This window comes from Haematobia irritans, chromosome 1 (assembly GCF_050003625.1).
Source record: "Haematobia irritans isolate KBUSLIRL chromosome 1, ASM5000362v1, whole genome shotgun sequence".
NCBI classification, from domain to species: domain Eukaryota; kingdom Metazoa; phylum Arthropoda; class Insecta; order Diptera; family Muscidae; genus Haematobia; species Haematobia irritans.
This window is the reverse complement of record NC_134397.1, coordinates 116,646,845-116,674,111: the sequence shown is the minus strand read 5'-3', so window position 1 is coordinate 116,674,111 and position 27,267 is coordinate 116,646,845.

Here is a 27,267-nt window from a genome sequence, read left to right as displayed (position 1 = left end):
TAGAAACTTCTTCTAAACACTGCCATCCACAATCGAATTACTTAAGTTGCGGTAACGCTTGCCGATGGCAAGGTATCTTAAAACCTCCTAACACCATCTTCTAAATTGTATGTAAGTCCATACGTGGTATATATTAAATTAAAAAAGATCGATCCAATACGTATATAATTCAGTTTGACAAAGTAGACATAAAATTTTGACAAAATTTTCTACAGAAATAAAATTTTAACAAAATTTTCTACAGAAATAAAATTTTCACAAAATTTTTTATAGAAATAAAAATTTTGACAAAATTTTCTATAGAGAGAAAATTTTGACAAAAATTTCTACAGAAATAAAATTTTGATTATGAACCGAATAAAATTTGAACAAAATTTTCTATAGAAATAAAATTTTCTATAGAAATAAAATTTTGAAAATGATGAAAATTTTATTATGAACCGAATAAAATTTTAACAAAATTTTCTCTAGAAATAAAATTTTGACAAAATTTTCTATAGAAATAAAATTTTGGTAGATTATTTTTGGCTCTAGTGGCAACCATGATTATGAACCGATATGGACCAATTTTTGTGTGATTGGACCAATTTTGGTATGGTTGTTAGCGACCATATACTAACACCACGTACCTAATTTGAACCGGATCGGATGAATTTTGCTCCTCCAAGAGGCTCCGGAGGTCAAATCTGGAGAACGTTTTATATGAGGGCTATATATAATTATGGACCGATATGGACCAATTCTGGCACGGTTGTTAAAGATCATATACTAACACCATGTTCCAATGGATTGGATGAAATTTGCTTCTCTTGGAGACTTCGCAAGCCAAATCTGGGGATCGGTTTATAAGGGGGCTATACATAATTATGAACCGATGTGGACCAATTTTGCATGGTTGTTAGAGACCATATACCAATATCATGTACCAAATTTCAGGCGGATCGGATGAAATTTGTTTCTCTTTGAGGCTCCGCAAGCCAAATCTGGGGATCGGTTTATATGGGCGCTATATATAATTATGGACCGATATGGACCAATTTTTGCACGGTTGTTAGAGACCATATACCAACACCATGTACCAAATTTCAGCCGCATAGGATGAAATATGCTTCTCTTAGAGGCTCCACAAGCAAAATCTGGGGATCGGTTTATATGGGGGCTATATATAATTAAGGACCGATATGGACCAATTTTTGCATGGTTGTTAGAGACCATATACCAACATCATGTACCAAATTTCAGCCGGATCGGATGAAATTTGGTTCTCTTAGAGGCTCCGCAAGCCAAATCTGGGGATCGGTTTATATGGGGGCTATATATAATTATGGACCGATGTGAACCAATTTATGCACGGTTGTTAGAGACCATATACCAACACCATGTACCAAATTTCAGCCGAATCGGATAAAATTTGCTTCTGTTAGAGGCTCCACAAGCAAAATCTGAGGGTCCCTTTATATGGGGGCTATACGTAAAAGTGGACCGATATGGCCCATTTTCAATACCATCCGACCTACATCGATAACAACTACTTGTGCCAAGTTTCAAGTCGATAGCTTGTTTCGTTCGGAAGTTAGCGTGATTTGAACAGACGGACGGACGGACATGCTTAGATCGACTCAGAATTTCACCACGACCCAGAATATGTATACTTTATATAAACTTTCAAACGGAATGACAAAGTTAATATACCCCCATCCTATAATGGAGGGTATAAAAAAGCCGACTAAATATGTATATAATTCAGTTTGACAAAATTTTCTATAGAAATAAAATTTTAGTATATTATGTTTGGCTCGAGTGGCAACCACGATTAAAAACCGATATGGACCAATTTTTGTGTGATTGGGGATCGGCTTTATATTACTATAGACCGATATGGACCAATTTTTGTATGGTTGTTAGCGACCATATACTAACACCACGTTCCAAATTTGAACCGGATCGGATGTTAGAGACCATATACCTACACCATGTTCCAAATTTCAGCCGGATCGGATGAAATTTGCTTTTCTTTGAGACTCCGCAAGCCAAATCTGGGGATCGGTTTATATGGGGGCTATATATAATTATGGACCGATGTGGACCAATTTTTGCATGGTTGTTAGAGACCATATACCAACAACATGTATCAAATTTCATCCGGATCGGATGAAATATGCTTCTCATAGAGGCTCCGCAATCTGGGGATCGGTTTATATGGGGGGCTATATAATTATGGACCGATGTGGACCAATTTTTGCATGGTTGTTAGAGACCATATTCCAACACCGTGTACCAAATTTCAGCCGGATCAGATGAAATATGCTTCTCGTAGAGGCTCCGCAAGCCAAATCTGAGGGTCCGTTTATATGGGGGCTATACGTAAAAGTGGACCGATATGGCCCATTTGCAATACCATCCGACCTACATCAATAATAACTACCTGTGCCAAGTTTCAAGTCGATAACTTGTTTCGTTCGGAAGTTAGCGTGATTTCAACAGACGGACGGACGGACATGCTTAGATCGACTCAGAATTTCACCACGACCTACAATATATATATATATATATATATATATATATATATATATATATATATATATATATATATATATATATATATATATATATATATATATATATATATATATATATATATATATATATATATATATATATATATATATATATATATATATATATATATATATATATATATATATATATATATATATATATATATATATATATATATATATATATATATATATATACTTTATGGGGTCTTAGAGCAATATTTCGATGTGTTACAAACGGAATGACGAAAACCCCCATCCTATGGTGGAGGGTATAAAAATGAGTCTGTTTGAAAATATTTGAAGAACAAAGCAGACGTATTGTGTTTTATTCGAACAACGGCATCACTACAATTTTTCAGAAGTGGGATACAATTTTCCCCGTGCATTTTGTGTTTTTGCAATAATGGAGAATATTTTTTCTAACGAGTATACCGTGCCTTGCGGTTTTGGTTGCAACGACTTGGAATATCATCATCTGGTAAAAAAAATTCGTTGGTATTAAGACTCAATGAAATTGATCCCATAGAACGAGGAGAATGTCCAGAAATGTTGGTTAATGTGGAAGATGACATGGATGATGCTCACGATGATGAGAAGGCAAGCGGCAAAATTGTGGAAAATTGTGAGAATGCTGAAATCGGAGCAATATCTAACATTCCAAGAAAAAGCAATGGTGAAATAGTTGCATCAGAAGAAAAAGGTATACCAGAAATTATAACTCAAAATTTTGAAGCTTTGTAAATTGGTGCAGTACAATTTGATAAAAATGGAGCTGGATATTGTAAAACGTGAAAAAGAATTGCTTCGCCCAGAGAACGAGCTTCTGAAGAGAGCAGTGGTGAGAAAAATGTCTGATCAAAAAATGGCAAAATAGATTCGTCTTTTGTCGTTATTAAGGGTATTGTTCCTGATTATGATGGTAAAGTGTACCCAGAAATATGGACAAATCAATTCCTTAGCATAGCCAAAGTTTACGATGTGAACTTGACTTTGGTGATTAATACTGTAATACAATTTCGTGATTGAATCCATAATTTGTTTCTGTGAACATAGTACCGGCCTTTAATAAGAACGACTTTAATAAGAAGGAGGTCGTCTGTACCGGGGCTGCAACCAAATGAGATCCAATGTATCGCCATCGAAATATCAACGAAATAACATCCGATTCCAATCTCAGATGAATGGGCTTCATACACTGAAAGAAGGGTTTTCTTTTCTGAGGAACGGAATTTCAGAGAAGATAAATTTTCTTTAAAAGAAAATAAAAAAGTTTAGGGTATAATCGTTGATGCACTCATAATAAATTCGGGTTTCGCTGCTCTAAAACAAATCTTAATAAGAAAGATGAATTTCGTTTGTCTACTATTTCGTTCCAGAGGAAAGTATTTTTTCTTTGGGTGTACTTGAGAGTTATATTAACATTACAGGGTAACTTCAGGTTGTTATCGATTATAAACCGCTCGTCTCTCAGCAGACCGATTTAATTCAGTGACAGATCATTTTATTATTTACAAGCCTACAAAAAAAAGATCTTTAAAATCTTTTCTAAGGCGAATGTTAACGCGTATGGAGCAGACAATCCAAGTTTGAGTCACAGTAGCGGATTTTTTATGAATTCGTAACCATTACGTTTTCAGATCATGAATGCTGGTTGTTGTTTTGACAACGCATGGTGTCAGTTTATCGTTGTCAGATTGATACCGTTTGACACCAAATGTGTGTTGATTCACTTACATGAACGGATCGATTTGCACGCCGTTCATGATTTTTTCTATGGTTGTAAGTTTCTATATATTTTCAAGATAACATAGTCTGACTGAATAATCTTAGTGTGTCTGAAATAAAGTGGTCTGCCAATTAAACCTAACGAAACCATCATGAATATGCGCGAAGTATGTTGAGGTTTCAGGCCAAAGATCTGAAAAGAATTAATTTCACTCCCACGTATCTACCTTCATAAACTTTGTATGTTTATGGTGGCAGTTCAATAGACAACATTTATAAAAATAGAATAAGAAATCCTAAATGTTAACATTGCGCGAAACAAAGTTCAAATTTCTTGGATTGTAAACAAACTATTAAAAATATGAAATATTCGCTTTTCTTTGCACGACTGACATAGTATTTAAGAGCAATATCAAAACAAATGCTGACGCCACCAAGATTTGCATGGGATTAACACATCGAGGCGATATCTTTTTGAATTCTGTTTTGGCAACTACAAAATTCATAATGTGGGAATTTCACACAAAGAGACCACTGAAAATGCGTACATTTACCCTCCCCAGCAACCTTTCCACCTCTCTGTATTCGCCAAAACTTATAGTTTGTGAATTTGCACATAAATATTTCATATTAATATCGCTTGTGAAACCATAAAGAAAGACTAAGCACAGCGATAAACAGGGATAAAGGAGCCCAGAATGATTGAAATGAAGAACATTTCTGAATGTTTTGAAGAAGACATAGGGATTTACTCAATGGTTTTTGTACATAAATGTACATAAGAAACTTAACTTCTGCAATACATTTAAGTTATAAAGAGGAATGTTATCAATCTGTAAAAAAATTACGTAGTAGCTTCGTTACTGTCAGATTTTTTTGTCTTGAGAAGCCCCATACATTTCTAGTATAATTTAAAGCCAGGCAAATATATCTTTCCTGTTTTGTTTGTTTTTTTTTTTTCTTTTTTTATTCACTAACTTTGAATATCCATATCAATTTAACTGGTTTGCAAATGGTTTAGTTCCGTTTGCTTTGTGTGCTTCTTTTGTCCAGAGACTTTAAAATGCATGCCACATGACCACAACTCTTTTTGTTTTTTCTGTCTGGCTGTCTGGAGACCAGTCCATTGAATGACCATTTATACCATTTCCATGATTGAAAATTAAGCAATTCAAACGTAATTTAACAACACTTTCGATTGATAAATTTTTTCATATGAGTCTTGAATACGTTCTTCAAGCTGAATCGACTCGCAGTCCATATGCATTTGTAATGGTTTGCGATCGTCTGATTGAGTGTCTGCGATGTTCTTTGTTTCACCCGCTGAGCGTCTATTTGACTTGGTTGGATTCCAAAGTTAATGACTTTGCTTCAAATTGAAATGGTCGTCTTTTTACCGTACACGCAAAAAAAAAACAAGAATATTGTAGTTTCTTTTGTCTGAAATAGTATTGGACCAGAAAAGTTATCTTTTGTCTTCAAAAGTTTTATTTAGGGTATATATAAAGTAGGATCAATTTTTCCAAAAGAAAATATTTTATGCCTCTCTTGATATGAATAGGTTTGGTGAAGCCTATATAACAAATCCGCTAATTTATTTCCATTAACTATTCCCAAGCAGGACCAGATTTTCCCATTTTATACCCTAAACTACATAGTCAGGTCAGGTATATTACATAGCGGTCAGGTATAATAACTTTGATCTGCCCAACAATATTGACTGTAGACCCATAACATATATACGGATCGACTCAGAATCATCTTATGAGTCGATCTAGCCTTTGGTGGCAGTCCGCCCGTCCATGTATTTAGTATTCGCAGGATTCCGGCCGCATTTATTAACCAATATTTTTAAAATTTGGTAGACGGTGTTTCGTTGGCACAAGAACGAACGCCATATATATATATGTATCGTCCGTTTTCCACCAATAGAGTCACATTCGTGGTTGCCATAGTTGGTAGAATTCTACCAAAAATATTAGTTTTTTACTGTTTGGTAGATTGGTAGAATTAACGATGTTTTGGAAGATTTTGCAAAGAGGTACTTATTTATAAATTTTCTATAGAAATAAACTTTTGACAAAATTTTCTATAGAAATAAACTTTTGACGAAATTATCTATAGAAAGAAAATGTTGACAAAGTTTTCTAGAGAAAGAAAATTTTTACAAAACTTTTACAAACTTTTCTGTAGAAATAAAATGCTCACAAAACTTTCTATAGAAATAATATTTTCACAAAATATTCTAGGAAATAAAATTTTCACAATATTTTCTATAGAATAAAAATTTTCTCAAAATTTCCTATAGAAATAAACATTTCACAAAAGGTTTTATAGAAATAAAATTTTGTTTTGTTATTGTTGGTTTTGTTCTTTAATCATTGTTGCTGTTTTTTTTGATTTCAGCTTAAAACCACGCATTGACTAAACTACAAGTGTAGCTTAACCAACAGAGGAAAAGAATGTTTGTTAAATTTATTTGGGCAAAGCCCTATAGACTGCAAGATGATTGGATAGACGCACGTTTCGCAATTACCACATTCCTCATCAGCATCCTCTACTTGCAGCAAAACTATCAACCAATTATCAGAATAAATTCAGGCAGATCATTAAACCCAACAATGAACCACTCTTGAACCTTCCGAAAAAAAGATTTTACATGATAGCCGGCTTATGCCGAAATAAATTCGTACAAACATATCTCTTTTCCTTTGCCACCGTCAAATCATCGATTTGAGTGCAGTTGGCTGGGTTTATTTTGAGCGTGCTTCCTCTTATTAATAAGTAGTCCAAGAGGAGTTGTTGGACACTTTCAAAAATAAAAGAGGGCATTAAGTTCGAGTTTTGCCGCTAAAATTATTTTGCATTTAGTATTATAACTTGATGGGGAATGATCCAAAGCAACAATTGAAAATGTTCATTTTTTTTCAAAGTGAATTATTAAAGAAAAGAAATCGTGAAAACATGACCATTTTAGAGCGATAATGCCAACTTAAAAGTAAAAAATTAAATTAAATTAAGTACAAAATTATTCATATTTAATTGTATTTCTAGATACGACTAATTTTAAATGCATTTAAAATGGTGTCAAATGCTAGTCAAAAATAGTTCACGCATAAATAAATTTATGTTTAAAATGTAAAATTATTTATGGGTATACTCGACGTCACGTTCTTCTTTTGTTCGAGTTTTTGAATTTCTTAGAAAATCGCACACTTTTATACCGAAAACATTTTTTTGCTATAAAATTGTTATTTTTGCAATAAAAAAATAATATTTTATCCAAATAATATTTATCAATCAATTTCGTTTATATCAAGCACTGTTGTTTTCTGACTGTAAATCTTTAATAACACACATTTCGAAGTTTCATTGTAAAAATTTAATATAGTAATATACAAATATAAATACATAAATAAAACAAGTAAGTAAAGTCTAAAGTCGGGCGGGGCCGACTATATTATACCCTTCACCACTATGTAGACCAACATTTGTGTTACCATCTCAACTACTTTGCTGGGAGTTATATAAAGTTTTGCATTTCCAGATACAAATATTTATAATGGAGAAAATTTTTTGTACTTCTATAAAATCTCTAGAATTAAAATTGAAATCGGCTAACGCACTGGAATAAAACACAATGTTAGTAAACAAATATAGGAAATATGAAGCGAGAGAAATTTTAATGCAATTATACAAAAGAGCATTTATGATTTATCAGGCGATACTTATGTATTCGAGATATAGGACAATTTGAGTAACATTTACAATTTTTGCTATTCAGCAGAGACGATTTTACAAGGATATTGGTTAGATCTTGCCAAGATATGTGGTCAAGTGTGGGTTGTGATATATTAGTTGGTCAAGTCGGGCGACTTGGAGCCTAATTTAAAACTCAACCGTTCTGTGGAAAGTCTGACATTAGTACAGTGGGTAGGATATGACAAAGATATGGAGAAATCATCACAGAATTTGGTGTAAAGTGTGGGAATTTGGTCATATTTGTATAAACCGGAAGAACGAATATATGGAGGTTTTATCTAAATCTGAACCAAATTAGATCAGATTAGATTCTCTGTGGAAACTATCCAGTCAATTGGCTGCAAATCCCATTGACAATGGGTCCAAAATATGAAATAGTCTACAATATTTTCCCACCTATGGTGTACATATATATGGGCGCTATATCTAAATTTGAACCGAGCATTGGTAGAATACCAATACTGCTCTCTACGCAAAATTTCACGAAAATTAGTAGTAAACTTTGGCCTCTGTGGTCATATGAGTCAAAATCGGACGAAAGATATATATGGGAGCTATATCTAAATCTGAATCGATTTGGCTGATATTTTGCAAGTTTTTAGAGACTCATAAAATATTCGGATGTACGAATTTGAAGAAAGTCGGTTGATCAACACGCCAGCTATGACCAGATCGGGGATAAATATATATGGCAGCTATATCTAAATCTGAACCGATTTTTTCCAAAATCAGTAGCGATTGTCTCTGTCCCAAAAAACCACCCTATGCCGAATTTGAGGACGGTCGGACTTAAACTGCGACCTGTCCTTTGCACACAAAATTACATATACAGACAAACGGACGGACATCGCTAAATCGACTCAGAATTTAATTCTAAGACGATCTGTATACTAAACGATGGGTCTCAGACTTTTCCTTCTTGGCGTTACATACAAATGCACAAACTTATTATACCCTGTACCACAGCAGTGGTGAAGGGTATAAAAACGGTGTTCGGTCGGAACAGTGATTAAACCCAACAAATGCATGTTTCTGTTTAATAATGTTTTGTTTGCATCGGCTCATGGGCGCTGCAAACTATCATAGCAAAAAAAATTGGAAGTTTTTCCAAAGGCACAACTTTAAAAACACTTCCAGAAGATGCACTCCCGATGATGTTCTTTATTTTAACTACCCGGGAAGTTCTTTTAATTCAATTTTTATACCCTCCATCATAGGATGGGGGTATATTAACTTTGTCATTCCGTTTGTAACACATCGAAATATTGCTCTAAGACCCCATAAAGTATATATATTCTGGGTCGTGGTGAAATTCTGAGTCGATCTAAGCATGTCCGTCCGTCCGTCCGTCTGTTGAAATCACGCTAACTTCCGAACGAAACAAGCTATCGACTTGAAACTTGGCACAAGTCGTTGTTATCGATGTAGGCCGGATGGTATTGAAAATGGTCCATATCGGTCCACTTTTACGTATAGCCCCCATATAAAGGGACCTTCAGATTTGGCTTGTGGAGCCTCTAACAGAAGCATATTTCATCCGATCCGGCTGAAATTTGCAACATGGTGTTAGTATATGGTCTCTAACAACCATGCAAAAATTGGTCCACATCGGTCCATAATTATATATAGCCCCCATATAAACCGATCCCCACATTTGGCTTGCGGAGCCTCAAAGAGAAGAAAATTTCATCCGATCCGGCTGAAATTTGGTACATGATGTTGGTATATGGTCTCTAACAACCATGCAAAAATTGGTCCATATCGGTCCTTAATTATATATAGCCCCCATATAAACCGATCCCCAGATTTGGCTTGTGGAGCCTCTAAGAGAAGCATATTTCATCCGATCCGGCTGAAATTTGGTACATAGTGTTGGTATATGGTCTCCAACAATCACGCAAAAATTGGACCACATCGGTTCATAATTATATATAGCCCCCATATAAACCGATCCCCAGATTTGGCTTGCGGAGCCTCAAAGAGAAGCAAATTTCATCCGATCCGGCTGAAATTCGGTACATGATGTTGGTATATGGGCTCTAACAACCATGCAAAAATTGGTCCACATCGGTCCATAATTATATATAGACCCCATATAAACCGATATCCAGATTTGGCTTGCGAAACCTCAAAGAGAAGCAAATTGCATCCGATCCGGCTGAAATTTGGTACATGATATTTGTATATGCAAAAATTGGTCCACATCGGTTCATAATTATATATAGCCCCCATATAAACCGATCCCCAGATTTGGCTTGCGAAGTCTCCAAGAGAAGCAAATTTCATCCAATCCGGTTGTAATTTGGAACATGGTGTTAGTATATGATCTTTAACAAGCGTGCCAGAATTGGTCCATATCGGTCCATAATTATATAAAGCCCCCATATAAAACGTTCTCTAGATTTGACCTCCGGAACCTCTTGGAGGAGCAAAATTCATCCGATCCGGTTGAAATTTGCAACGTGGTGTTAGTATATGGTCGCTAACAACCATACCAAAATTGGTCCAATCACACAACAATTGGTCCATATCGGTTCATAATCATGGTTGCCAAAAATAGTCTACCAAAATTTTATTTCTATAGAAAATTTTGTCAAAATTTTATTTTTAGAGAAAATTTTGTTAAAATTTTATTCGGTTCATAATAAAATTTTCATCATTGTCAAAATTTTATTTCTATAGAAAATTTTGTTCAAATTTTATTCGGTTCATAATCATGGTTGCCACTCGAGCCAAAAATAATCTACCAAGATTTTATTTCTATAGAAAATTTTGTCAAAAGTTTATTTCTATAGAAAATTTTGTGAAAATTTTATTTCTATAGAAAATTTTGTTAAAATTTTATTTCTGTAGAAAATTTTGTCAAAATTTTATGTCTACTTTGTCAAACTGAATTATATACGTATTGGATCGATCTTTTTTGATTTAATATATACCACGTATGGACTTACATACAATTAGAAGATGGTGGTATGAGGTTTTAAGATACCTTGCCATCGGCAAGCGTTACCGCAACTTAAGTAATTCGATTGTGGATGGCAGTGTTTAGATGAAGTTTCTACGCAATCCATGATGGAGGGTACATAAGCTTCGGCCTGGCCGAACTTACGGCCGTATATACTTGTTATAACTTGGTTTTTCATACTTTTAATGGATATTTTTAACTTTTTTGTTTCAAATAGGTTAAAAACAGAGTAAGAATTCATAAAGTGGTACAAATCATTTAAATTTTGTCGAAAATGCTAACTCCAATCTGACAAAATTGTGAATTTTTTTTTTAAATATTTGAGGTCAAACGTTTCCGACAAGCGTTAGAAATTATAAAAATTATTTATATGACAAAATATCACAAAATTTGTTAATTTACATCCAAAACATTGAATTCGGATCACACCTAAAGAAGTGATGAAAATTCAGTACAACGGCTTTTGAAATGGAGGATTTCCGTCCTATGACAAGCCCATGTTAAATTCATCGCTTCTACGTCAATTTTGCACCACTTCCGGATCCAAAAAGAACATTTTCATTACTTTTTTGGCGACGCTTTTTTTGTTGGGATGGTATACAAATGTAACTTATAACGATAATTTTCAATTGGGGACTATAACAGCTATGTAGCCCAATGCATAGTGTGTTGGCTTGTAAACTGTATGGTCCTCGGTTCGATTCTCCGTCCAGGCAAAAGGTAAAATTTGACAAATTTATAAAATTAAATCATTTCTTCAGCATTGTTTGTATTACAGAAAAAGGTCCTAAGAACTAAAATATCTCGTGGAAGTGAGAAAGATGAGAGAGAATATGCAATTAGGCAGAAATGTTTTTTTTTTTTTTTTGAGCACAATCTTCTTTGGGGGAAAATTATTCTAAGTATATAATATTTTTGGGCTCAAAATGCTTCCAAACATATAATATGTTCACATAAAACAAACATAATCATGTTTCGGCAATATCCAATAATATATGTGCTTCCTGCAAAATATGTTTGGAACATATGTTGGAGAAGCATTTTTTTTGAGGGTGAATATATAGATTCTTGTCCGCCTTGCATCAATGTCCGCCATTCATCAATCCCTGCTCCCACCGAACACCATTTTTTTTTTTAATTTTTTATTTATATTTATATATTATTAAATAAAATATATATTATTAAATAAAATTTTAACAATGAGACTTCGGAATGTGTGTTATTAATGTCAGAAAAGAACAGTGTTTGATATAAACGAATTGGACTGAGCTTTTGGATAAAATATTTTTTATAGCAAAAATAACAATTTCGTAACAAAAAACTGTTTTTGGTATTAAAGTTTGAAATTTTGGAAGGTATTCAAAAACTCTAACAAAAGAAGAATGTGGAGTCGAGTATAAACATGCATAAATAACTTAACAATAACATTGCACCACAGTGGCTCCCAAATAACTTTATAATACACACATACATTTATTTAGGCGTGAACAGTTTTTAACTAGCATTTAACACCATCTTAAATGCATTTAAAATTTCTCGTATTTTGAAATACAAATAAATATGAATATTTATTAACGAATAATTTTGTACTTAAGTTCATTTTTGCTTTAGGGCCGGAATTAAGTTGGCATTATCGCTCTAAAATAGCCACGTTTTCACGTTTTCTCTTTACTCCGAATACGAAATTTAATGTTCAAATGAAATAATTTTTAGACTTAAGCACACCAATTTTTGGCGAAGCCTTATTAACATGCCAAGCGTATAGCCAAAACAAATTAACACGTAAAACTGTTTTCCGAAACAACATACAAGCAGTTTCACAAAAATTGCTCTCTTTTGATTCTCTTGCTGTGTTATGTTGATATCTTTCGTCGACCCTCCCGGGTTCTTTCTCTATACTTTCTCTCGTTCTCTGTCGCTCCCTGAATAAAATATCACAACAATATATGTTTACTCGAAATTTGTAAATTTACATATGTTTACATTCACACATATTATGTTTTTTTTATGAAACATTCATGTCCTAAACATAATATATTCTAACATATTAACATATGTGTCCCAAACATTTAATGCTAGTTTAGGAACATTACATTTTTGCACTTAAATATATTGTGTTTGAAAGTTGTGCCCGAAACACATTTTGTTTATATCGGAACATATGAAAAACATCTTTTTCTAACAGTGCATGTATACATATATTCCAAGATATTTAACCGTTTCTACCACCCTTCAATCGGTATATTTTATTGTGATACCAAATGATCTCCAACCTTCCAAATTCTTTTATTACATTCATTTATAGGTAATGTTAGGTATGGAGACAGCTCCCAACAACAAAATTTTCGCGACAAACATGTTCCTTGTTCCCCTTCCAAAAATAAAATTTTGTTCTTGAAATATATTTGAGGTGATCACATTCCTTCTCTGCGTGTGGAGATACATTCGCTATTCATCAACGCAACATTAGGAAGGACTCAATGGGGAAGAAAAAAAGAGACTACGGAGTTAAATGCGGAGTTTGGTTGGTCTTTTCAGCATAACCCAACCCAATCTAAATCCATTATGAATCATAGCACAGGGTAATTTTGTTGAGTGTATAGCACCACATTAGCACATATTTCCACCTGTATGGATATATGTTTCAGCTTATTTTCAATGACTTAGAGGCCAATAAATGTTGTATATGAAATGGTTTATCAACACGTCTCATTTCGAGCACAAATAATGGGCTATTTTCACGGAATATCAAATGAATGGGATTTTATGGTGCAATTGATGCATGTTAAATAAATACACAGCATTTACGCCTAGGGCATAATGATTAGGTATTTAAGAACCACATCGATTTCAGTATGTGAAATTTAGTTAAATATAGGCTTTGTAAATTTGTCAAACATACAAAAGGTTAAGTTGGAATGACAGCTTGTCCATTTAGACTGTAGCATGGATTTCAAATGCTACGTAGATAGATGCAATGGTTGACATGCCAGCCCTGCATGTAAAAGGTTTTGGGCTTAATCCCAGATTCAACCGAGCATCAAAATATTTTTCAACGGCGCCTCATCACCTTTTCGAAAATTAAAACTCAGATATATTAACTAATCTAACTCGGATTTAGATACAGCTCTTAAATACCTACACTGAAAAAAAGCATGCCCGGTTCTAAAGATTTTGTCTTTACTTTACTTTTGTCTTTACTTTAAAAATGTTGGTATTGATTCCGAGCCAAAGAAGCGGAGAATACAAGTAAGGATATTTTTAAGACACAATTCTCTTTTAAATTTGGGTTTTGTGTACTTGCTTCTCGGAAGCAAATTTTAATTTTTTGCTTTTTTACGTTTTTTTCTTCATATGCTATCAAAGACCTCTAAAACCTAGTTAACGACAACTTTATTTTCCAAATTAAGACACGACTTCCAATAGAAATTATGCTATGTTTCAAGTAAAAACGTCTTTAAAATAAAGTGTTGAAAACCATGTCCTATTTTTAAAAAATGTTTTGCAAAAAGACAACAAATTTAAAGACAATTTCATTAAATTTAAAGAATTTTTCTGAATTATTAAAGTCAAGTTGACCTTAGCCCAAACATTTTTCCTTTCATGTTATGATACCTATTTTTAAGTCAAATCACTTAATTATAAGGACAATACGACTTCATTAAAAAGTTTATCGACTTTTGGACAAGGAAAAAAACTTTATATTAGAGAAATGCGTCTTCTAAGCTAAGCAAAATTTGCATTCATATTTCATTTTTGACTTCACGACAATATTTTTTTCAGTGTACATATATAAGTTCAATGAATTACACACAGAAAAGGAATATGATCGCCTCAAACAAATTTCAATAGCATAAATTTATTTTGGACAGGGATTTTTTTGTCTCAAAATTGGACATTAAATTTTCTGAATTTTATGTATTTGTTTTTGAAAAATTAGCCCTTAAACAGTCACCATTTATAAATACCCTATTGAAAATTGGGGTAAATTGCCACTGATAGGCCTCATAAGACTAGTACCGATGCTCAGTTTATTGTAGGTTTTAAATGTTAATATTTATTTATTAATTTCTTTATTCTCTTGATATTAAAATCTTATTGAATCTAAACATTTACTTAAATACAATTATGAGAAGGATATAGTGTTTAACATATTTCAAAATATTTTTCTTTCTCGTGCAATTTGTATGCTCAAAATGAAACCGATTCTTAAGAGGTTCATGAGGACCTGTATATGATGTGGTCTTACTAAACTGTACCACGATGTGTTCTAAAGTGTTATGATATGCGATTCAACGATTGTATCTAATTTTTTTTTATTTACCTTTAAAGAAAATTCTTTAGCGTCAAAAGAAAAAGCCACCGCCGACGATTTTTGCCCACACCCTAAAAAAATCGCTTCTGTAACATATATGTTATTTAGCCGCCAATTAATCAAAAATATTGATTTAAATCAGAAAAATGTATTAATAATTGTTGTATATTTTGTCAAAATGTTGAACCTTCCACCCACAATAAATCAGCATCAATTTTCTAAAATAATTTTACAAGAATATATCTCAGAAAATTTGAATGAAATGTAAATTTAATTGTACGATTGGTTGTACAACTAATGTCATTGCCATTCGGATAACTTCATATTTATTTTATAGTGGATAATTGGGTCGGCTTCATTCTCTGGGATGTGACACCAATATTTCGATGGGTTAAAAATCGAATAACAATGTTAGTATGATGGTGGGAAGAGAATTGCAAGCGGTGGTATTTTGTTGTTGTTGTATTACTTGCAAAAAATACAGTGTCATTAAGTAAAACACCGAACAACTTTCTAGTGACTTACCATTAGTTCAAGTGTAACAAGTTCAACACTCGAAATAACAGTGCCAATACGCTATGGCAGAAATCGCTATTTCAGCGGCACAAAGTCAGATTTCAACTTTAATTTTTTAAAATGTAAATGATGATACAAAACGAAAATTTATTATTTCTGTTGGCAATCCTGTTTATACACAAACAGCTGTTAATATTTACAAAACTTTCAAAAGATGTAACACGAGTGATTCAGCTCAATTTTTATAAAATTAAAAACTGTGAAATTTTTTTATAAAAAATATTATATAACTATGACTTCTGAAGAGTTTTATCGTTTTTGGGGAGTAAAACTGAAAATGTTATGTTATAAAGTGTTTTCTGTCATGGCAAAACTGTCTGCATTTGACTGCTAATGAACGAATGATTAATATTTTTTTCAGAAACACTCAAGTATAAAAAATGTTAAATCTCTCAATTTTGGTTTTGAAACAAGAAGATTGATTCGAATTGTATTTTACAAATTACATATTTAAGCAAAAGTTGATGCTTTGAATTATGGAATAAGTCCTTGGCATGCGTGGATTCGAGTTTAGACTTTGTTTTAAAACTTTTATACAAGCTACATATGAAAAACTGGCAAGTTCGTGGAACACACGGACGAAAAAGGCTATTTGTACCCTTCACCACTACTGTGGTACAGGGTATAATAAGTTTGTGCATTTGTATGTAACACCAAGAAGGAAAAGTCTGAGACCCATCGTTTAGTATACCGATCGTCTTAGAATTAAATTCTGATCCAATCGGATCAGATTTAGATATAGCTCCCATATATATAGCTTTCGCCCGATTTACACTCATATTACCACAGTGGCCAATCTTTTACTCCGATTTAATTGAAATTTTGCACAGGGAGTAGAATTAGCATTGTAGCTATGCGTGCCAAATTTGGTTGAAATCGGTTCAGATTTAGATATATCTCCCATATATAGCTTTCGGCCGATTTACACTCATATGACCACAGAGGCCAATTTTTTGCTCCGATTTAGTTGAAATTTTGCACAGGGAGTAGAATTAGCATTGTTGCTATGCGTGCCAAATTAGGTTGAAATCGGTTCAGATTTAGATATAGCTCCCATATATATGTTTTTCTGATTTGGAAAAAAAATTGTCAAACTACCAACATTTTCCTTGTAAAATCGCCACTGCTTAGTCGAAAAGTTGTAAAAATGACTCTAATTTTTCTAAACTTCTAATACATATATATCGAGCAATAAATCATAAATAAACTTTTGCGAAGTTTCCTTAAAATTGCTTCAGATTTCAATGTTTCCCATATTTTTTTTTACTAACGTTGTGTTCCACCCCAGTCCATTAGCCGACTTAAATTTTGAGTCTATAGATTTTGTAGAAGTCTATCAAATTCTGTCCAGATCGAGTGATATAATATGGTATCGAAAATTTAGATCTACAAAGTGGTGCAGGGTATAATATAGTCGGCCCCGCCCGACTTTAAACCTTCCTTACTTGTTTTCATATGTTTCGGCGTAAAAATTATATTTTTGACAATCAAATTTTTAGTACATTATTTTTAAGCATATAATGTTAATAAACTAGTAAATCATGTTTGGCACATATATGTTAATATGTTAGAACATATTATATTTGGACATCACATTTTCTTAAATATAATATCTCTGGATGCAAACATATATTAATTTGGAATTTTCGTATAAACATATATGTGTTTAGAAACGTCAGATAGTGCAAGAGAGATAAAGATGGCGATGGAGGTTGACAACGAAAGACATCAACGTAACACAGTGAGAAAATAAAATGAGAATGATGCTCTGCTTGAGAGACATATTTTTTATGTTGGTAAATGAGGTCGCATACATCAACATCAAAAATTGCAATTGCTTAAATTTAAACATTATACAATTTACACATTAAATTGTGCATTTGGAGCCTTAAAAATATGCTTAGGATGAAACATAAAATATGATTGCACTGTACAAACAATTTTTTGTTTGCACAAATTCTGAAAATATATATGCTTGAAGCGGAATATATTTGGGAGTATATGTTACAGAGGTAATTTTATTTTTTTTTTTTTTGAGGGTGCAGATGAGAAAATATAAAACAACTTTTGCTTCAAATGTATATTCATGTCGAAAAGCAAAAGCAGCAACAATAGTGACAGCATAGCGGGAAGACCATTTTCTCACTCGGACCTTTAAGCATGTCTTACACAAAAAACAAAAAGACTGTTTTTCCTATGTTGCGGTCTAAAAATGAAATGTTTGGAACTCAAGTTTTTTGTACATGTGTTTGGGAGTATATGTTACATATTTTTTGAGGGTGTACTGGTGTTACTCTCTCCTCTGAATTCGCAATTGATCATGAAATGTTTCGTGCTCATTACATTAAAACCAGTGAAATATAATTCATATAATACGAATGGTACCAGATGTGTGCCACAATAGACTAAATAGTGCAAAATGTGCATTCATGTAAAACAATTGAGGTTTCAGTAGAAACCGAAGGTACTTTGCAAAAATATCACCTGAGGGCCAAAATAGGGATTATAAAAAAGATCGAGCAGGACGCTCGAAAGGATTCAATAGTTCACAACATACTTGACACACATCTCATAGCTTTGGACAACTTTGACCAAAAAAAAACTTTTTTTTTCCCTCGATAAGTCTTTAAACTTTCTGAAATGCCTGAATTACCACCACAACTATTAATACACGCAAAGAAAAAAAACGTTTGGAAAACGTGTACCGAAAACGTTTTTCTTTTGTTAGAGTTTTTTGAATTGCTTCGAAAATTTTAAACTTTTATCACCAAAAAATTCGTTTCTTACAAAATTTTTATTTTTTCAATGAAAACAGTTATTTTTGAAACAACAACACAGTCCGTTTCGTTTATATCAAACACTGTTCTTTTCTGACTTTAGGTCTTTAATAAGACACATTTTTCAGTTCAAAATTTAATATACTACAATGTAATGTTGAACATTTTTTCGGAATCTTCCGAACATATCTGGAATATATGTAAAAAAAAAAAAAAAACAAAACTTTGGTCGAAGCAGGCTTCGAACCCACGACCCTTGGCATGCAAGTCGGACGTAGCAACCACTGCTCCACGGTGCCAAACTAAATGTTTGTTTCTGTTAAATAAACTTTGTTTATTCGGTTCATGGGCGCCGCAAGATATGCTATATAAATATAACTTATATGGATATTTATCTATTGATGACCATAACAGGTACATAGCTCAGTGGTTAGTGTGTTGGCTTACAAAGTGCATGGTCCGCGGTACGATTCTCCGTCCGTTCTACATTGTTGGTATTACAGGAAAATGTGTTAAGAACTAAAAAACCTCGTGGATGTGAGAAAGATGTGTGGGAAAATGCAATTAGCAAGAAAACAATGTTTTTTTTAGTTTGTTTTTATGAAATTGTTTTTACATCCTGGAAAAGAATAAACGTTTATCATAAAAAGTATATACTTTTCTTCCAAATACACTTCCTTACAGCGAAAAGCAAATGAGAAACGAACTTTGTTTGTCTAAAAATTCGTTTGGGAGGAAATAATTATTTTTTTGCGTGTACCTTCAACATCTACAGAATCCTCAAGCTACAATTATAGTTCTGATTCTAGCTTAAAGTCGTTAAATATTTATAACTAAATTGAAAGTGGATGAAAAAAAAACTTTAAAATTAGAAATAAGTGAACTAAAAACAAGTATATACATCACTAAATTCGGCCGGACCGAATCTTAAATACCCACCACCATGAATCAAATATAATAGTTTCCTTTGAAAACTCTTCGTTGTAGCGGGTTGATAATATATAGAATTTCAGGAGGGTTTGATGAGAGATATTCTCCTAAGCAGTCCATTTCAACCAGTACTCTTCCCGAAGATAAATTTAAAGATTCTACTTATGACGACTAAATCAGATTCTGGATTTAAAACAACCATTTTTGCTTGCGGTTTAGAGGAATCGAAAACATCTCGTGTAGGTGTGAAAGATAATGACGAACTGACGCCTCGATTTGAAACCCGAAATATGTAGATTTTACCCCCGTTATTCAAATGATTAGAAGAAATAAAATCTGGAAATTTTGCTTTCAGTTTCATGCAAAGTTCATGATCAGTGCGCCTTCTATACCCTCAAGAAGTGAACTCGGTCTATATGGAGACCTTACCAGATGGACCGATAAAAACTAAATCCATTAAAATTTCAAAAAATTTTGATAACAACTACGGTTTCAAGAAGTAAAATTGGGAAAACCCAAGAAGTAAAATCGGGTCTATGTGGGGGCTATACCTATTAGGCAAATCAGATAGAAAATAATGTTTATAGAACCCCAATAACCCAAATCGGGGGGTCGGTTTATATGGGGGCTATATTAAAACCTGGACCATCTTCGAACTTGGCCTGCCTGCAAACAAAAAACGAATCTGTGCCAAATTGCAAATTGCCAAATCGTCTTAGAATTTCTCGATATTTCAATGTGTTGCAAACGGAATGACGAACTTATTATACCCCCTCACCATAATAAATAGAAATGATTGGAAGAATTCAATATGCTTTTATTAAAGCCAGTGGGCCTCCCGCAGTTTGGTGATCCTAGCTAGCTGAAGTTAATTCTAGCCAATACTTTGGGCGTGCCCCGCCCATTTTATTCTAAAATCCGTTTTTTTATAACTAAAAGTCTACTAACCAAATTTTGTGAAGCTAGCTTGTAGGGACTTTTGTACTGCAAAATGAATACAAAACTAGTACACCGGGTCGTACCGGTGTACTAGGTCTATTCTCCGGCGGGGGTATAAAAATATATAACAAATGGGAATTTCGTTTATCTTAAAATTACTTCCCGGTGCAATGTATTTTTTCTTTGAATTGATTCATTATGATTAACATAAAAAAATTTAGTGGACAACCTGGGTTAAAAAAATAAACTGCCCCCATTATCAATTAGCTTTATAGTAAATGGTAGTTTTATAATATTTGATAATGACTATCGTGTACTTAGAAGTGATCGATTTTGACGCATTTGATAGGATTTGCATATGTGAAATTGCTATTTAACAAAAGCAATTTTCCCTGCCGACCAACATCCGGTTATTAAGCAAAATCATCTAAAGATCCATATAAAATTACCAGACTGGTAGGTATTGGATAATATTATTATCATATTTTAGTGTATGTATTCAACTTCTCCGCTAACACATCAATGGGTTAATATTCATCGTAATTGCAGAAACAAAAGGGGGCATGATTATTTAAATGCTCCCTTAACACGATATTGAACAGGTCCTATGCATTTTACGAAATTGAAATGAGTAATAACATTTAAGTAAAACAACATAAAAGTTTTCTCAATATGCCATCTCCTTTAGCACTTGAAACAAAACGCCATACATGATCGATGAACATGTGCATTATTCTGCAAGAGTGTCATAATCACAGGGCCAAGGTAAGAGCAAAGATGGATCCATTTCTTATATTCATTCAGTTTGGTTCTTCACAATCCAATCCAGTGTGCTGGGATGGAATGGGAAGAAGGCCAAATGTAAATGTGTACCTCCAAATTACATAAGTTGACCAAATTATATGTTTACTTGCGAACACGAACATCAAACTTATTAATTTTCCATCCATTTTCTCATTTTTTTGTTCTCTCTATACAGATACACGCTATCGATGATGCTTTGGAATGGCGGTTGCAATCAATGCAGATGGTCCAAAATACTTAGGAAATTTTAAGTGCAACCATAAGTGAAAAAACTACACATCTCTTTAAATTAAAAGGTGAAAACGTGAATATTCCAATACCTATTGGCATAGCAATTATGAGCTGAGAAAAGCACCAGGATATTAAAACAAATGGAGTTCTCTGTATTTACACTCCTAAAGGGTTTTCAGCCCGTAAATGTTTGAATCAAAATCATTGATATAATACAACACCAAAGGCTACACATTTTCATTATTGGTCCTTATTGCATGTGTTTATATGTTACATATTACGATGTCGATATTCCAAAACTTCAAAATATTTACAACAGATATTAAACGAGTATTGGATATTAAATTGCCCTGACAATGATTAAAAAATGCAGGGTAATTTAAAATTGAATTAAAATTGGCTTACAAACCGGGTTTAGGAAACCTGGTTCTTTAAAATAAATAAACGTTACTTAAAATTATGACTTTTTTCTTTTAAAACTGTACTTTTTTCTTTTCAATTTCGAACTCTCGTCTTTGAAATATGCATCTCTCCGTTAAAGTCAAAGGCTAATTTTATTAAATGTTAGGAAACCCATTTGTATACCCTGCGCCACACTGTGGACAGGGTATTATAAGTTAGTACATATGTTTGCAACACCGAGAAGGAGACGAGATAGACACATGGTGTCTTTGGCAAAAATGCTCAGGGTGGGCTCCTGAGTCGATATAACCGTCTGTCCGTCTGTCTGTGAACACATTTTTGTGATCAAAGTATAGGTCGCAGATTTAGTCCTTCAAATTTGGCACAAGTATGTGTTTTGGCTCAGAATACCCTATTGATTTTGGAAAAAATCGGTTCAGATTTAGATATAGCTCCCATTTATATCCTTCCCCGATATGTACTAATATGGTCCCAGAAGCCAGAGTTTTACCCTAATTTGCTTAAAATTTTGCAGAAAAAGAACAATTAGTACTATAGTCAAGTATTTTATTGAAATCGATTCAGATTTAGATATAGCTCCCTTCTATATCGTTCGCACGATTTACACTCATATGGCACCATTGGCCAATATTTTACTCCGATTTACTTGAAAGTTTGCACAGGAAGTAGAATTAACATTCCAACTGTCCGTACCAAATTTGGTTGAAATCAGTTCAGATATAAATAAAGGGTGATACGGTCAAAATTTGGTCAATTGACGTATTTCTTTCAATTTTGCATTTAAAAAACCTGAACACCCCTCATTTTGAAGGTGTGTGTGTGTAGAATGTTGCTCCTATTTTGATTTTGGAATTCACTCTTCAGTTGTCAAAATGCCGTCCAAGCAAGAAGAGCAGCGTATCAAAATTTTGCTCGCACATCGCGAAAATCCGAGCTACTCGCACGCAAAGCTGCCAAAATCGCTAAAAGTTGCCAAATCAACCATTACAAACAGCGTTGCCATTTTGGACCCATCGGACCAAAATTGGTCCAAAAGATTTCTAATTTTTAAATTTGGTCCGATGGTCGGACCAAACGGAATTTGGTCCGTTTTGGTCCATTTTCATAAATTTTGTCATATTTATAATTTTTTTCTAGTATTTAAAATTTTTATCACATATTCAATAGTAGCTATGCACTGAAAAAATATTGTCGTGAGGCCGAATATTTCATGTTTTTAAATGCGTATTTTGCTTAGCACAGTACACTCATTTCTCTGATATAAAGTTTTCTCCTTGTCCAGAAGTCGATAAACTTTTCAATGAAGCCGTTTTGCCTGTTTTTGTTAAACGATTCGTCTTAAAATTGGGTATCCTAATATGAAAGAAAATTTCGTTTTACTTAAGTCAACTTGGCTTTAATACTTCTGAAAAAAAATCTGCAAAATTAATGAAATCATCTATAGTATTGTTGAATTTTTGTATCTTGAGTATAAAACTAAAAAGCGTTTAAAAATATATGACCATATGCAAAATAATTTATTGACAGTTTATCTAAGGAATTTATATGGTAAAAGTAGGCTAGAATTTTTCTTTAACTTTTTTGCATATGAGGGATATAATTTAACACTTTATTTTAAAGTCGTTTTTTATTTGAAACATAAAATAATTTTCCCTTGTAGTCGACAAGGGCAAAGACAAAATCTATGGAACCGTGAATGTTTTTTGTTTCAGTGTGAGATTAGATACCATTTCAATCACAGAAAATCTAATGAAAATTTCGCGTTTTAGATATTGGGTCAGGTTTTATATTTTTTGACAATTTTAACCCCAATATTCGAATGTGCACAATAAGTGGAATATTAAGATTGAGCTATATAAGAATATGGGCCGATATGGACCACATTTTCCGCATAAAATTATGGGTGCGAAGCAACACTACAGCAAATTGGATAAAAATTCGGAAATCTATTGTATTCTCTCAAGTAGGGTCTTCATGGGTCAAAGGCAATATAAACCAAATGCGTGACTGTTGTGGTCTTTAATTTCCCCTAAGTCGGAAGTTTAAATCAACTTTTTGTAATTTTGATGTCAATTAAAATTGACTTTAGAATTCGACCTATTCAAAAAGTCTATTTTTTCAAAAATTAAAAAAAACCTTGATAAGTCGACGTTTTGATTAATATGTCAGCCGCTAAATCATATCAGTCCTTTCTGTTTACTTTACTTTTTTTTTAATAAAAGTACTATGTACGCCAATAAAATACGTTTTAAGGCATTTTTCTTCGCAATTGGAAATTTGGTCCGCTGGAGGGAATTTTGTTCCAATTTTGGAAAAAATTTGGTCCAAAATATAATTTCGTTGTGGCAACGCTGGTTACAAATGTAAATAAAGTGTTTGGGGAACGTTTGTCGACAGCCAGGAAGTCTGGATCGGGTGGAAATCGAAAACCGGATGCCGCTGAGACGACAAAGAGAGTTGCCGGTAGTTTCAAGCGAAACTCTAACCACTCTCCCCGAGATGCCGCAAATAAGCTGGGTGTATCGTCCACAACCGTACATCGAGCCAAACAACGAGCCGGACTATCGACTTACAAGAAGGTAGTGACTCCAAATCGCGATGATAAACAAAATACTACGGCCAAAGAGCGATCCCGGAGGCTGTACACGACGATGCTGACGAAGTTTGACTGCGTGGTAATGGACGTTGAAACCTACGTCAAAGCCGACTACAAGCAGCTTCTGGGGCAGGAGTTTTATACGGCAAAAGAAAGGGGAAAGGTAGCAGATATTTTCAAGCACATAAAACTGTCAAAGTTCGCAAAGAAATATCTGGTTTGGCAAGCCATCTGTACCTGTGGCTTGGAAATCAGCATTTTCATAGCTTCCGGGACTGTCAACCAAGAAATTTACGTGAAAGAGTGTTTGAATAAACACGAAGAAGCACGGTTGTTCCGTACTGTTTTGGCCGGATTTGGCATCTTGCCATTACGGTAAAAAGGCCATGGAGTGGTACGCCGCCAACAACGCGCAGGTGGTTCCCAAGGACAAGAACGCTCCCAACACGCCAGAGCTCCACTCAATTGAGAAATACTGGGCTATTGTCAAGCGGAACCTAAAGAAGACCAAAAAAACTGCTAAGGACGAGCAGCAGTTCAAAGCAAACTGGCTTTCTGCGGCGAAGAAAGTGGACAAGGTGGCTGTACAAAATCTGATGGCAGGTGTCAAGCGTGAGGCCCGGCAATTCGGATTTGGAAAAGCGAAAGCCTAACTGAATATTTTTCCTGAATTTTATACCAATTGAACGTGAAAAAGAAATTTAATTTGATTTTTTAAATAAACGATTTCACCGAATTACACGCGTTTTCCCTTGACCAAATTTTGACCATATCACCCTTTATAGCTCCCATATATAGCTTTCGTTTTCAAATGACCACAGAGGCCACTTTTTTACTCCGACTTGGTTGAAATTTTGCACACGACGTAGAATTAGCATTGTAGCTATGTGTGCCAAATTTGGTTGAAATCGGTTCAGATTTAGATATAGCTCCCATATACATGTTTTTCTGATTTCGATAAAAATGGTCAAAATACCAACATTTGTAAAAATGACTCTAATTCTGCTAAACTTCTAATACATATATATCGAGCTATAGATCATAAATAAAATTTTGTGAAGTTTCCTTAAAATTGATTCAGATTTAAATGTTTCCCATATTTTTTTATGACATAAATCGTGAGTCTATAGATTTTGTAGAAGTCTATCAAATTCTGTCCAGATCGAGTGATATTTAAATGTGTGTATTTGGGACGAATCTTAATATATAGCACAACACATTTGAGGGATGTGAGATGGTATCGAAAATTTAGATCTACAAAGTGGTGCAGGGTATAATATAGTCGACCCCGCCCTACTTTAGACATTCCTTACTTGTTTTATTTAAAGAAATTATCTTTATAATAAAAGAGATATTGAATCCTTGGCCTATCGACAAAAAGCTTCAAATATAGGCTAAGATTTACTTTGAAGATTCTTCACCTCACATGTATTTATAACGTCATGATATTTACATATCCTACACTGATAGAAAAAGTTTCGTTATATTAACGAAATGTGGCATTTAAACTGAACCAATGAAACAACAACATTTTTCGTTTTATAACAAATTTTCTATTAATCAACATAACGTTTTTTCACTGGATCATTTTTAAGGGTGTATGTACATGGCGAATTTATGATTGTAACAATTGTACAATTGTTAAAAAGGATAAATCAATATGTTGTGGAATCGTTCAGGTAATTTCGTTTGGATTTGTGACTAACGCCCATTTTCATGAAGCTCCGTTAGTGCTCCGTTAACTAACGAACTTTTAAACCGTATTATGGGCATAGCTGCCATCTTGCATATATATTCCACATGTCAGCTAGGAACTTAACTGCCGAAAATTTATCAGTTAAAGTTAACCGGAGAGAAGATATTTGGAATTTACTTTGTGTTAACTGGCAGTTAAAGCCTAACGGTGCTACATGAAAATGGCCGTAAGCCTAGTATTTGTCGATAAATTTGTTTTCAACCAGAATATGTAGAGTTGAAATTTAAAGAGTGATACGGTCAAAATTTGGTCAAGGGAAAACGCGTTCAAATCGGTGAAATCGTTTATTTAAAAAATCAAATTAAATTTCTTTTTCAAGTTCAATTAGTATAAAATTCAGGAAAAATGTTCAGTTAGGCTTTCGCTTTTCCAAATCCGAATTGCCGGGCCTCACGCTTGACACCTGCCATCAGATTTTGTACAGCCACCTTGTCCACCTTCTTCGCCGCAGAAAGCCAGTTTGCCTTGAACTGCTGCTCGTCCTTAGCAGTTTTTTTGTCTTCTTTAGGTTCCGCTTGACAATAGCCCAGTATTTCTCAATTGGGCGGAGCTCTGGCGTGTTGGGAGAGTTCTTGTCCTAGGGAACCAACTGCACGTTGTTGGCGGCGTACCACTCCATGGCCTTTTTACCGTAATGGCAAGATGCCAAATCCGGCCAAAACAGTACGGAACAACCGTGTTTCTTCAGGAAAGGCAGCAGACGTTTATTCAAACACTTTCACCTAAACTTCTTGGTTGACAGTCCCGGAAGCTATGAAAATGCTGCTTTTCAAGCCAGGTACAGATGGCTTGCCAAACCAGATATTTCTTTGCGAACTTTGACAGTTTTATGTGCTTGAAAATATCTGCGACCTTTCCCCTTCCTTTTGCCGTATAAAACTGCTGTCCCGGAAGCTGCTTGTAGTCG